We start from the raw sequence: 14310 nt of genomic DNA, 5'->3' as shown, positions 1-14310 counted from the left end.
AATACAAGCAAACAAGCAATCTGGTGAACAAAAACAATGAAAGCTTAACATGACTAATCAAACTAATATTATTTATGTATTTGCAGCTAACGCGTGCGCATAATATAAGTCCATGTTTTAATAAGTATTGAATCACCGTGACCCCACCACTTTTTAATGTCATTTGAGTTTATCCATGTTTCAATTAAGCAAATTATGTGAAATATTTTTTTTGTTTAATCTAATAAGTTAAGAAATTTTTTAAAATTGCAACTTAGGCTTATAATACTTATGTTACTAAGAGTTAACAGTTTTAAATTTATGCGCATTTCTGTCATTAAAATATTTAAAAAGTAGTTCTTCTAATTCAAAGAAATATGGAGCAATCTGCAAACGAATTGAAAAAAAAGAATTCATCATGGTAGGTATTTTAATTAGTTGAAAAATTATTTCATAAAAACTAAAGCGTAGAGAATGACACAGAGGGGCAGAATAGCTTTAAAACTGGACAAAATAATTTTTTGTTTTGTTTTGGATTTTTAAGTCGAATAATTTTTTTAATGACACTTGTTACACTTTGGAAAAGTTACTTCATAAATTTATAAACATTTATTTACAACTGTAAGAAGTTTATAACGTTTAGAATATTTTCGAGTAATTTCGAGTGAAATTATTAAAAAAAACGGTAAGTGATAAAAAACAATAAAATAAAAAAAATCAAAAGTTTGCAAGAATAAAAAGTCTTAAAACGTGTTCTAATCGATTTACTAAATAAATTACAATAATTTGAATTTAATCTAAAAAGTCAAGCAAAAAAAATTACTTAAAATTTAACCACGAGTGAGATCTCGTCTCGTTCTCGTTTCTCGTGAGAAATGGGACTTTTCTCACGAGAAACGAGAAAATTCTCGCGAGAAGTAGATGAGACTTAATTTTTATATTATTTTCCAAATTAAAAATTATTATAATTTACAAAATGCTTAATAATTTGTTTTTTTAATTAATTAATATTTTGACTCCGTGGTTTAAATAAATCTAATTAAAAATTTAATTTGTTTTTGACAAAAACAAATTAAACTTTTAATTAAATTTTTAATTAGATTTTTTAATTAGATTTTTTAAAAAAATCTAATGAAAAAATTTTAATTAGATTTTCAATATTTTTAATTAGATTTTAAATACAAAATTTTTTTGTATAAATTGGTGCACTTTCGACTTAATTTCATTAGTTTACCAGTGGAATTCAACTTGACACATATTGTTCATATTGAAAAGAAATATTCTTGCCTCATTTCAACGATCAAAAATGTCACCAAAAAAAAACAAAATCTGGAGATATTTTCAAAAAACAAGTGACGGTGCTGAATGCAAGGCGTGCAAAAAGTCTTTGAAAACAAAAGATGGAAACACAAGCGGACTTCATCATCACCTCAAAAAAAAACACAGCCATAATTACTTTGAGTATTCTCCTCCTAAGAAGAAACAACGAACCATGGTCAAAATGCTTGAAACAAAGTCCAAATATGACAAAGACAATTCCATTCACAAACAGTTTGACTCTGCAATGCTGGATTACTTTTGCACTGATCTGGCATCCTTTTCAGCAGTAGAAAGAAGAGGTTTCAAGAAATTGTTTGACATTGCAAACCCTAAACTGAGCCTTCATCACAGAACAACATATTCAAGAAAGCTTTCAATTCGGTCAAGAGAAGTTCAAGCTGGAACGAAGAGCATAATAACGGAGATTACGCCAAATCTATAAAGTGCTGCATTTACTTCTGACCTTTGGACTTCTTGAGCTCAGGACAGCTACATTTCTTGGACTTTTCATGCTATTGACGAAAATTGGAGACTACCTCACTGGACACCACATGTCCAACAGTGTCCAGGCAGACACACAGATATCTTAATTGAAGGAAAGCTGGATTCTTTCTTAGAAGAACTAAATTTGCCTGCTGATTTGCCAATGTACTGCGTAAACGACCAGGCAAGAAACTCGAAACTTGCAGTCAAATTGTCAAAGTACCTTGACCAATACTTGTGCAACAATCATATTTTGCAATGTACAGTTCGAGACTTATTTGGAATGACTGCTGGAATGGATGATGCGTTGCAAACATGCAAAGATTTGGCTACTTTAACTCACCAGTCAACAGTTGCAGCTGAGTTGCTTGAATCAGAAGCAGACGCTCAAGGAATCATTTTAGACAGTTACGCTAATCTGTTGACACAAGATGGAATAGTGAACTGGATTGCATGGCTTCAGTCCTACATCTAAAGAGTGCAATTATCAGCTTATGTGCAAATGAAGATATTTTCTTTTCAAAGACCATCAGGGCATCACAGTGGAAATCAATCGAGGGAGCATTAGAAATTTTGGCACCACTTAAAGAAGCTACAAAAACGTGGTCGGCTGAGTCTATTCCAACAATTAACACTGTCGCCGATTCTCCTTACTTAATCCATGACAAAATTGATCAATTTATTGAGACGGATGGAAAAAATGGCTACGGTGTCTTGTATGCAAAAAAATTGAAAAGCTGCATTGAGAAAAGATTTCCTCTTTGTCACACTGGAAACTTATTGAGTGCTGCAGCAAACTACTTAAATCCTGCTTTAAAGGGACTTCACTTACAGCTCTTCAAAAAATTTCAAACAACAAAAGAATGGTTAGCCTCACAGGTTAAGGATAATGTTGAGTGCCAACCTGTTGCCAGAGTCCTTTTGGCAGAATTGTTCCTTAATTCAAAACTGAAGCGCAAGTTAAACGTCAGACTTGAAACACAAGAGCCAACATCTGAACTGAATCCTATTTTGAGCGAAATGTGCCAGTATGAATATCTCCCTGATGCCAAAAAAGACTTTCCGATTCTTGATTGGTGGAAATTGCATTCAAATACATTGCCAGAACTCTCTTCATTAGCTAGACAAATTTTAGCTATTCCAGCAAGTTCAACTAAATCAGAGCGAGTTTTTAGCTCAGGTGGAAATGTCGCCCGATCATCCAGACACAACTTACACCAAGAAAAAGTAAAACAAATCATCTTAATCAGAGAAAACATTGTCTTGTTGGAAAAGTTGGGCAAAAAAATTCTGAATTAATATTTGAAAAAGTTGTTTACATTTGACAAATGTCATTTGTGTCTATTTGTCGAAACCATGATTACATTTTTTTTTTTTTACTTGGATTTTAATAAATTTGTTTTCAAAAATTGTTACATTTCTCGTCTCGTCTCGTTCTCGGTCTCGCGAGAAGTACTAACTTCTCGTCTCGGTCTTGTCTCGGTTTGAAAAAACCTAGTCTCGCTCATGGTTATTAAAATCTCAATTAGCTCGATTCGTTTAAATTTGCTCAATACTAATCTTAAAAACAAAAAAAAAAAGTCAAGAGTTCAAGCGTTCATGACCTGGCTTTTACCTGGTTTCTGCTGATGTAACTGACATTTCACTAATAAACTCAAAACGGCTCAATAAGTAAAAAAAAAAAAAAAGGTTTTATATTCTGTATAAAACTAAATAAAATCTATAACCTGTATGAAACTGTATAAAATCTATAACCTGACGCACAGTGGGGCAGAAATGCTTCAAAGCAATTCTGCCCCACTGTGCGTCAGGTGGTCATTGTAATGCATTTTTAGATTTGTTGTTTAAGATTTCATTTGTTAAAATTTCTTAATTTCCGTCAAAATCGCTGAAATCATACCTAACGTAATCCCCAATAGTTTCCTTCACGTAAATAAGAACTCAGTCACCGCGTTTGATTTTATGTCTCTCTTGAAACGTTAATTCAAAATGGGGAAGATAGAAATTCGCGTTAGTTTTTAAATCGTTAGTGATTATCGAAGATTTAGCTAAATAAATAGTATTCAAAACATTTTTAGTTTCTTCTAATAAGAAGCTTTTCAAAGTTGTGACTTATGCTTCTGATATTTACGTGAAGAATTTTAAATTACTCGCCGTTATTGGAATTAAAAAGAGATTCTTCTATATTACTAATGTATTAGTAAAAGCAATTAGTATTTAATCATGACAAATATTAGGATCTTTTTTTTCATTTGTTTCTATTAGAGTTTTCATTTAAGAAAAATTAATAGCTTGGTGTTTAAAATCGCTAACTTCAGCCATTCCTATGAGAACTATAGAATCTCCTTTTATTTCTGCGACAACGTTATTTTATTTATGCATATCTTTAACAAAAATTTTATCAAATTTGATTACTGCATACTAACCTTTTTTCAATTTCTTCCCACATTTTTTTACGATGTACCATTGTTTTTTTTGAATTATCTTAATTGATAAAAGTTCCAGTGCTTTTAAGTTTTTTCACTGATGTTAAAGTTTTGCATTTATCATTACAATTTAAGAGTTTGAGGACTATTGTTTCGTTAGTTTGTCTTTAATTCTTCTTTTTCAAAGGGCCCGCTAAATCACTCTATCATCGCCTATTTCAAATTGGTTTTTGAAAATCTTTTAACTGCTCAAACACAGTCATCCCACGTTATAAACGGTAGTTCTGAAACACCATCCACTAATAAATTATGGCGACAAGATCTTTTTTGCAGATCGACAGTTTTTTTTTTTCAAAGTATTTATTTCTTCATCAATCTTTAAATTAAATTGAAAGAGCATTTCTCTGATGTTTTCCCAAGGAAGTTAATACTATCTTTAATGTCACTTGTATTTTTTTCCAGTATTTCAGCTCGGAATTTATTAAAACTAAGTTATTTTTTAAGTTTATCTGTCTATTAGTATTACTTAGTCTTTCTGTTATTATTGTGTTGGAACTCATTATTTTTGTAAAAAACTCTTCTTATTTTTTTAGTAGCTTTTCAGTTTCTTTTAAAATGTTTTGCTTCTGATCTTCAAGCTTAGATATTATTAGTTTCTCAATATTTTTATTCGATAACTTTATCTTTGCACAATTAAAAACTGTCACGATCAAAAATCAAAATTTAATATCAGTTTTTAAACGTGAATAAACGATTTTCATTCTCTACGCTTTAGTTTTTATGAAATAATTTTTCAACTAATTAAAATACCTACCATGATGAATTCTTTTTTTTCAATTCGTTTGCAGATTGCTCCATATTTCTTTGAATTAGAAGAACTACTTTTTAAATATTTTAATGACAGAAATGCGCATAAATTTATAACTGTTAACTCTTAGTAACATAAGTATTATAAGCCTAAGTTGCAATTTTAAAAAATTTCTTAACTTATTAGATTAAACAAAAAAAATATTTCACATAATTTGCTTAATTGAAACATGGATAAACTCAAATGACATTAAAAAGTGGTGGGGTCACGGTGATTCAATACTTATTAAAACATGGACTTTTATTATGCGCACGCGTTAGCTGCAAATACATAAATAACATTAGTTTGATTAGTCATGTTAAGCTTTCATTGTTTTTGTTCACCAGATTGCTTGTTTGCTTGTATTTTTTGTTGTTGGTAAACTGTTTCATGTAAAATGAAGCAAAACAGATCATAATGAACTTGATTAAGTGTAAGATTTAATAGATTTTGAAGTAGTAAGTTCGTTTTACTGTGATCAGCAAAGTTTTATTATTAGCAAATTTAACACATTATATTAATTTATATTTTAGAAGAACTAAAATTTTTGAAAGATTTTGGTAAGTTGTTAATACTCCTCCTTTTTATAATATTCTTTTCTATATTATTTTATAACACTTTTCTATACTATTTTATAATACTCCTCATTTTTATAATCTCGAAAATATTTATCTCTATTACCTATCATTAAAATATATATATATATATATATATATATATATATATATATATATATATATATATATATATATATATATATATATATATATATATATATATATATATATATATATATATATATATATATAATAGTTTCGAATGGGGTACTTGTCGCAAAAATAGGTCCGCAAATAATGGCGAGTAATCATCAGCAAAAGTTATCAAGAGCATGTAGTATTTGTGGATATCTTTTAAGAAAAGACAGTTTAAATAGTGTCAAAAATTGATCAAATATATAAATATATGAAAGATTCTCAGTGTATTTATCAAGAGAAAACGTGTATGAAGTGTTTTACTACTCTTAGAAACATTAAAAGTAGCGGTAGCAACGTTTTAACAACGTTTTCAAATATTTGGGTAAAATGCTTAACAATTCAAATCTACTTTTTAATTTTTTATTATGTCAAAAGATGAAACTTTCTTTGATATTTAATAATTTATTCATAGAATCAAGCATTGCTTGAATTATGCAATTTGATTTCTAAGCTACTAATAGACATGGAATTTATAGATACTGTTTACTTACTTTCTATTGAAGTAAGTCAGAAAATTAAAAAGTTTTTTTCTTATTATTGTAAGTGTCAAGGTGTTATAATAGTTCATACTATTTTTAAGATAAAGATATTCAGGAACTTGGTAAATATTTAATTAACTTTTTCAATTTTACTCTTGCAGTATGCTCTGAGCAACAGTAAACTATATATTTTCATAATTTGATATTATTGAGTATTATTTTGTTATCATGTATTGTATAATGGTAAATCTTGTCAATTTTTAGATTTAGCAATCAAACAACTTTTCGATTTTTATAGATTCACATGACCAGATGCTCCTGTAACACCAAAAGTACATTTACTTGAAAATCATGATTACCAGCTCAATGAATAATGGAGATTGGATACAGGCGTTAATGAAAAAAAATGGAGATTAGGAATAGATGTTTATGTTAAATAATATAAAAAATCACCAAAAGCAAAAGATGCAAAACTTATCGAAAAAAATGATAGTAATAAATTTATGGAAATTTTTAACAAAGTATTTTTTTAAAACTTGTTGTTTATGCTGAATTTAAACTTGGGCTGGTCCCATCATATTTCTTAAATGATTTCTTTAAAAGCAATAGAAATAGATATGACACTCGAGAAGTAGAAAAATTTAATATACTGTTTTGATGTGACACTCGAGATATGACACTCGAGAAGTAGGAAACTTTAATAAACCGTTTAGAAAAACATAACTATCGTGTTTCACAATTTCATATCAATATAAACTAGGAGCACACTTTAATGTGACACTCGAGATATGACACTCGAGAAGTAGGAAACTTTAATAAACCGTTTAGAAAAACATAACTATCGATCTAAAATTTTAAAAGAAAAATGAAAAAAAAAGCGTAACAGAAATAGAAACATAATTTGGTTCAACCAATCTGTAACATTTTACCTATATTTGTTAAAACATTTTTGTTGTACGGGGTATAGCAAAAATGATTCAACAAATATAGGTAAAGTTTTTCTAAAATTAGTAGACAAACATTTTCCACCCTCTAATAAATTACATAAGATTTTTAACAGAAATACCATTAAAGTAAGTTATAGTTGTTCAAAAAATTTAGAAAGAATTATAAAAGGCCACAACTACGCGTTAATTAATAAAAATGAACATATAAAAGAAAAAAACACCGATTATTGTAATTGTAAACAAAAAATAAATTGCCCTCTAAATGGAAAATGCCTTTCGAAAAATATAATTTACAAGTGCATTGTTTCCTCACAAAATAACCCTGATAAACAATATATTGGCTTAACCGAGGGGGAATGGAAAAAATGTTATGCCAACCAAAAACAATCGTTTAAACACAAAAAGTATTCAAAAGAGACTAAGCTGTCAAAATATATTTGGGATTTAAAAGAAAAAAATAAAAAATTTTATTTACAATAGTCTATTCTAAAATCTGCCCCTGCCTATAATAACATTTCCAAAATATGTATGCTATGTTTGCAAGAAAAATTTGAAATAATTACTCATTTCAATCAGGAAATTTTATTATATAAAAAATCTTTCAAATCAGGAAAATTTATTATATAAAAAATCCAAATTAATTTCTAAATGTAGACACGAAAATAAATACCTCTTAAAAAATAATAAAAACAAATGACCAAATTAAACTTTCCCCATTCCAAAGAAATTTATTTAATAATTACTTTCTGTAACTTCCCGTTAACTAAAAAAATACAGTAATTAAAACTTTTTTATAATAATTTATAACTTCCTGTAAAATATTTTTTTCTATAAATTTAATTTTTTTTGAGATTTAGTAATTCTTCTTGATGATCTAGCAATGGTGAAACCTCAAGTAGAAGAAAAAGTTAGATAAGAGTTTTTTACAAATTTATATATATATATATATATATATATATATATATATATATATATATATATATATATATATAAATATATATATATATATATATATAAATATATATATATATATATATATATATATACATATATATATATATATATATATATATATATATATATATATATATATATATATATATATACCCAGATAACACAAATTCATTGGGCCAATATTGGGCAAATATTGGCCGCGACATTGGGCAAATATTGGCTGCCAATATTGGGCAAATATTGGGGAGTGCAAATTGGGCCATTACTGGGAAGATATTGGCATTTGGCTGGCAGAATCATGGCTCCAATATTGGGCCATGATTGGTTTTGACTGGCTTATAATGGCCCAACATCGACCATGAATGGGAAAATATAGGCTAATACTGGCACAACGTTGGCCAATCCAAGCCAAATACTGGCTAATTAAAGCCCAATATTGGCCAATTCAAGCCTAATATTGGCTATTCTTGGCACTTTATATACTCGCACCGCCTTTTTTTTGGCAACAAGAGCTTATAAGGTCTTGTGTTATAATGTGACAATGGAATCTTGTGTCTTAAATGTGACAATTGTATACAATTGTCACTGCCACGCTAACAAATATCTTTTCAAAATAACCTTTTTAAAATAAAAGGAATGTCGATTTGTTCGAAATAAAACTCAAAAGACAGTCATAAGTCATATAAAAAAAGTTTATTCAATCAATATTCTCAAACAGCATCCAATAAAAAAAATTAACAATGTAAACAAGAAAATGAACACATTATAAAAAACACTTCATTACATTTGATATAAATAAAAAAATAATTAAATGTCTTCCTCTACGCATCTCCTAGCGAATTATTTTGAGGCCATCCATGTGAATTGAACATGACAGCCATTTTGGCAGCGTTTTGTCCGGTTGACTAATCGTCGCTTAGGGATAGTTTTCTTACTGCACCTGCATAAACAAATAATAAAAATAAACAGAGATGAACAAAATATAGAAAAAATGGAAACACCTATCAAAATAAAACTTTAATCTACCATCACTAAATGTGAACCACCTGATGTGTATGGCATAATCGGAAACAAGATCTGGATCCGATTACCTGGGTAACTGTATCCTAATTTTGATCCGGATATATTCAATTTATGGATCCGGATATATTCAGTTCGGATATTTGGTTCCCAAATAACTATTCCCAAATTTGTCCCTCTCATTTAGACCCTGGTTCCTGCCTCTAAAAGCAAGGAAAAGTCTCGTGCATATGAAGTAAATATTTAACCAATTAAATGGTCAACAAATTTAAAAAAATTGACTAAATTGAAAAAGGAAAAGTCAGTTATTCCGATTAACAAAACTCGGCCTTTTCTTTGTAGGTGCTTGTTAGCAAGAAAATAGTTATTTCTAAAATCATATAACAGATTATATTAAAAAATTATTACACAATTTATTAAAATAGAGATATAAAAGTCACAATTTAATAAAAAATAGCTTACTGTTCTTGATCACTGCTCATATTCTTCCATAAGAATCGGGTTGAATTCCAGAAGATCGTTTATCACTTGGAATGGAAAAATAAGAAAAAAGTCAAGGCTTCTGAAAAAGGTGCCGCCATGGTTTGTCTAACGGGGCTTTCTGCCACTGCTAATTAATATCACCTTTCAGCTCCTCCAGTTGCTTGAGCACACTTTAGAAAAAATGACTGAACAGCTTAACCCATTGATTGCTTTACTATTTCAGGAACTATACACAAAGAAATATTTATATGTTACACGCTAATAGTGTATATTTAGTCCCACGACTGGGACTAAATATGACGTAAGTAAGAGAGAGCCAAAATAACAAGTGTTGTGATGAAAGACTAATTAATTTTACATGATTTAGTCTTCCCAATAGTAAAAAATACATTTTATATAAAAAAAAATTAGATTGCTTTTAAAAATATATTTCAACATATTTATTATATGACATATTTATGCCTTTAAAGACATAAAATTAAAATTGTAGGTAGATCTATAATTTCTAAAATCAATAAAAGTGAATGAAAAATTTTAACACTTAACTATTACAATTAATATATTCATATATTTAAACACTTAAATATTACAATTAATATATTCATACATTCGCATATTTATTAACTGTACCATTTATTTAGAAATGAAAACTGTACTTATAATAGCTATATTAAAATTACAAATAAGATTAAAAACAGATAAAAAAATAAAAGCAAGTTTGAGTTAAGTAAAAACTTTATTGACTTTTTGAACTATTTCCTCGAGCTTTTTTTAGTCCATCTCTGTCAATAGACCCTGACAGCCATTTTGAAAGTATTTTGTCCAGTTGACTAGCTGTTGATGTTGGATAGCTTTTTCTTACTGCATCTGCATAATAAAATGTGCAATTATTAGCAGATAAAAAGATTTTTTTGTGATCTTTAAAACAATTATAATACAAAAATGATAACAACGATGATGATGTTTATGATGATGACGACGACGATCATGAGAATATAAGTTTTATCTTATATATAACTATTTGTTTACAATAATTTTATTTATAAGTTTGCCTACCATATATTACATTTTTCACACCCATTAGACAACCAAACTCTAATTTTCCTTTTCTTCCTGTAAGGTTATACAGCATTGATAGTTTTGCTGTCAAGATTTTCTTCGCAACTTTTCTTAAACAGTCATCAAGACCACTTCCTCCAATTAGAAAAAAAAAAAAAACCTATAAAGGAATAATTATTTATTATTTCCACTTCCATCATTTAGAAACAAAAAAATAACCTATAAAGAAATAAACATTTATCATTAGCTATTGCATTTGAAAATAACCTTTATACTAAAGTACAAACGTTATTATATATGTAGTCAATTCTAAATAGAAAAAATAAACCAATTTAATTTTTAGAAAAAAAATTAACTTTTATATAATATGTATTGATAATAAAAGACTTACTGCATTATATCGACATTCAGTATTTTCCAAAAAAATCCTATTTAACTCTAACAGTTCATCTCTTTCTTTTAACGGAAATATAAAGTTTTCTGGAAGATTTCCACTTGCATTATGACCAAGAGAAACTTGCTTTTGGCATTGTACACGTCACTGTAACTTAATTTCCTCCAACTGTATAAATACACTCTGAAAATATGGTCGGACAGCATCAGCCACTGCTTGTTTTACTAAATCAGGAACTATCCAAAAACAATAAATTATATTTATAGGAAATTGTACGGTATATGAGTCTTAAAAATGACTCTAGAAATTATAAAAGTCATAAAACCCTTATTCTTGCATAATTTTTAGTGTTAGGGCTATAAAAAGTTGAAAGACTTTGCAACTAGAATAATAGAAAGATAAATAGAAAAAAGAACAAAATTCAAAAGCGGTCTATTATAAAAAAAACACCTTTTTGCACATATAATTGAACAACCTATATATGCCAAAATATAATTAAAATGCAAAACTTACGAATTGAAGATGCTATGTTTGTGCTAGGACTAGCTAGCGAGGGTTTATCAATTCGATCTGTGTAGGTGGTGGAAGTTGACTGTCTGCATGGGGGTGGGGGAAGAAGTGGTACTAAATGTTCACTATCCGAAGAGTCATAATTAGAATTTTCTGATAAATTGATTGGTGAGTTTTGCTTTTTCTTAATTTTTGAATTTTCTTTTTTTTTCTTTTTCTCAATTGCCATGTCAGGACTCCTAAAATTGCAAATAAAATGTTAATAAAATTGTAAAGTAAATAATAACGAATACAAATATTCAACTTAAGAATTCTAATTTGCATTAAGAATCTTAACATTTTAAAAATATACAATAAATATGATGTACTTTACCATTGTGTTTGCAGTTTTTTCCTCTTTAAACCATTTTTTATTTCCGAACAACTTGAAGAAAAATCAGTTTAGTGCAAAGATTTAGCCTCTGCTTTTTTCATCTTTTCATAGTCTGGAAAATTAAAATGTGCAGAAAAACAATCTTATAATAAAAACTGTTCAAAAACATATAGAAATGAAATACCTCCAATTTTCAATATTTTTATATAAGGATAAAGAGGCCAATCTTTGTGATTAGGAATTGGTAACTTTTTCATTTTTGACCATTGTGTAGCACCAATTCCCTGAGGCCAATAACATGTAGCTGATTCTTGTAATAACCAGCAATCAGGAACCACTGCAACTCCATCCTCAAATTCAATTAAATAATACATTAGTATCTGAAATAAAAAAAATTGGCATGAAAATCATTTTAAATAATAAATTTAATGATTGTTAATCAGGGTGTCTTCCAACAATTTATGATGGATTTCCCTGACTTTTCCACCTGTTTTTCCTGACATAAATTAAAACTAGAAAAGCGCAACTTCAGATAAAATGGACTTCAATTTGTTTTATCAAGTACTTTCAACTGCAAAAAAATTTTAAAATTAATACATTCTTCATTCTACATAATACATAATTCTTTATATAATATATTCTAAAGTATCAATAAAAGATCATCTGTATCAATAAAAGATTAAAAAAATCTGCTGAACAAATTTTAACATTACGTGTATTATGTTAAAGTGAAATAAGTCATTTATTTTCAAATAAATTTATTTATAACTTTTATTCCAGTGATAATAAAATTTTTTTTCATATAAATATCTTGTATAAAAACAGAAAAAAATATATATAAAACCACCAAAAAAAATACAGTTTATTATTTATGTATTTGATGCTTCGTAGATAAAGGAATACAAACAAATTTGGACTTGTATGGTAGTATAACATATTTTTTCTGTATTTTATCTGTTGTGGCAGATTTATACTGACATGATAATTTAGAGACCTTTACTATATCAAAACATTCAAAAGAATTTGCAGGATATCTAAAGAAAGGCTCAATAGTTAGAAATTTTTCATAAACAATAAAATGCCTATTATCACTATGAAATTTTAATATGTTACGAATCAGACAAAAGTCATTTTTTATTTTAATGCAATTGTTGCCTGTTGAGGTAGAGTAAAAAATTCCATTTAAAGTAATTTCTTGATACTGTAGACACTCTGTTTGTTCTCTAAAAACAATAGGACCATATTCATGCAGCTTCCTGGGAATGCCTTCCTTCATACATTTATAAGAGTTTCTTATAATTGGTCCATTTCTTTCAGATATACGCCAGATAACCTGTTGAAGTGGTAAATGAGGTTTATGTATTAAACGCTTTAAATGCCCTAGAAAATTTTCAAACGGAAATGCAGAGTAGTTATAAACAGATCCAAATCTTTTAACATCACTTGCAATGTGTATTAAGCTGTGTACATTGTAGCTAATAAAACCTCTGCTATATATTTTAATAGCATTTTTTACAAAGGCTTTTAAGCTAGATTCTGCATAATCAGCATGACTTTGATTAAGATCTGAACTGGCTAAACAGTGTATGCCAACAAAAAACAAAAGAAAATTGTTATATACAGATTTCGAAAGATTTCCTTTTACTTCAACAATACCACTGTATAATAAAAATTGACTGAATTCCACTGCTTTCCAACGCTCTATGTCACTTAAAGGCCGACATTGTCTAGAAAACTCACAAGGAATAAGACTTTTAAATTCTACTAATCTCTCTGAAATCCCATTAATAGATGCCTTTCCTAATCTTATTCCATCGCTAACAGGGCTTTTTGTTAAAAACATCAAAATCCTTTTCATTACTCCAAGGCACACTAAGTGCATAAATACAAGTGGAAACTGAGTTACCATTCCAATAGACAATTTTTTAAGTGGAGTATCTCCAATGTGATGATTAGCATCTATCATATCATTAAAAGAATGGTCAGTTCTAAGCGGAGCATCAGTTTTAAGAAATGTAACCTTACTGTGCCATTCCCCTTTTGGATACACTTATCACAACTGTAATATCCAGTATGCCCTTTACTTTGTTTTATATATGCCCTTGCAGGAGTATCACATACAAAGCAGAAATATACCAATGTTAACAGAGTATTTTTTACTATCTACATCAATTTTAACAGGACCTTTTTCCAATAATAACATTTCTTCAATGAAATCTTTTAAATATTCATTCAAGATAACTAGTTTACTTTGACCGCAAAACAAGCCAATCAAAAAAGG

The sequence above is a fragment of the Hydra vulgaris genome, chromosome 01, assembly GCF_038396675.1.
Source record: "Hydra vulgaris chromosome 01, alternate assembly HydraT2T_AEP".
NCBI lineage: Eukaryota > Metazoa > Cnidaria > Hydrozoa > Anthoathecata > Hydridae > Hydra > Hydra vulgaris.
Note: the sequence above shows the minus strand (reverse complement) of the source record.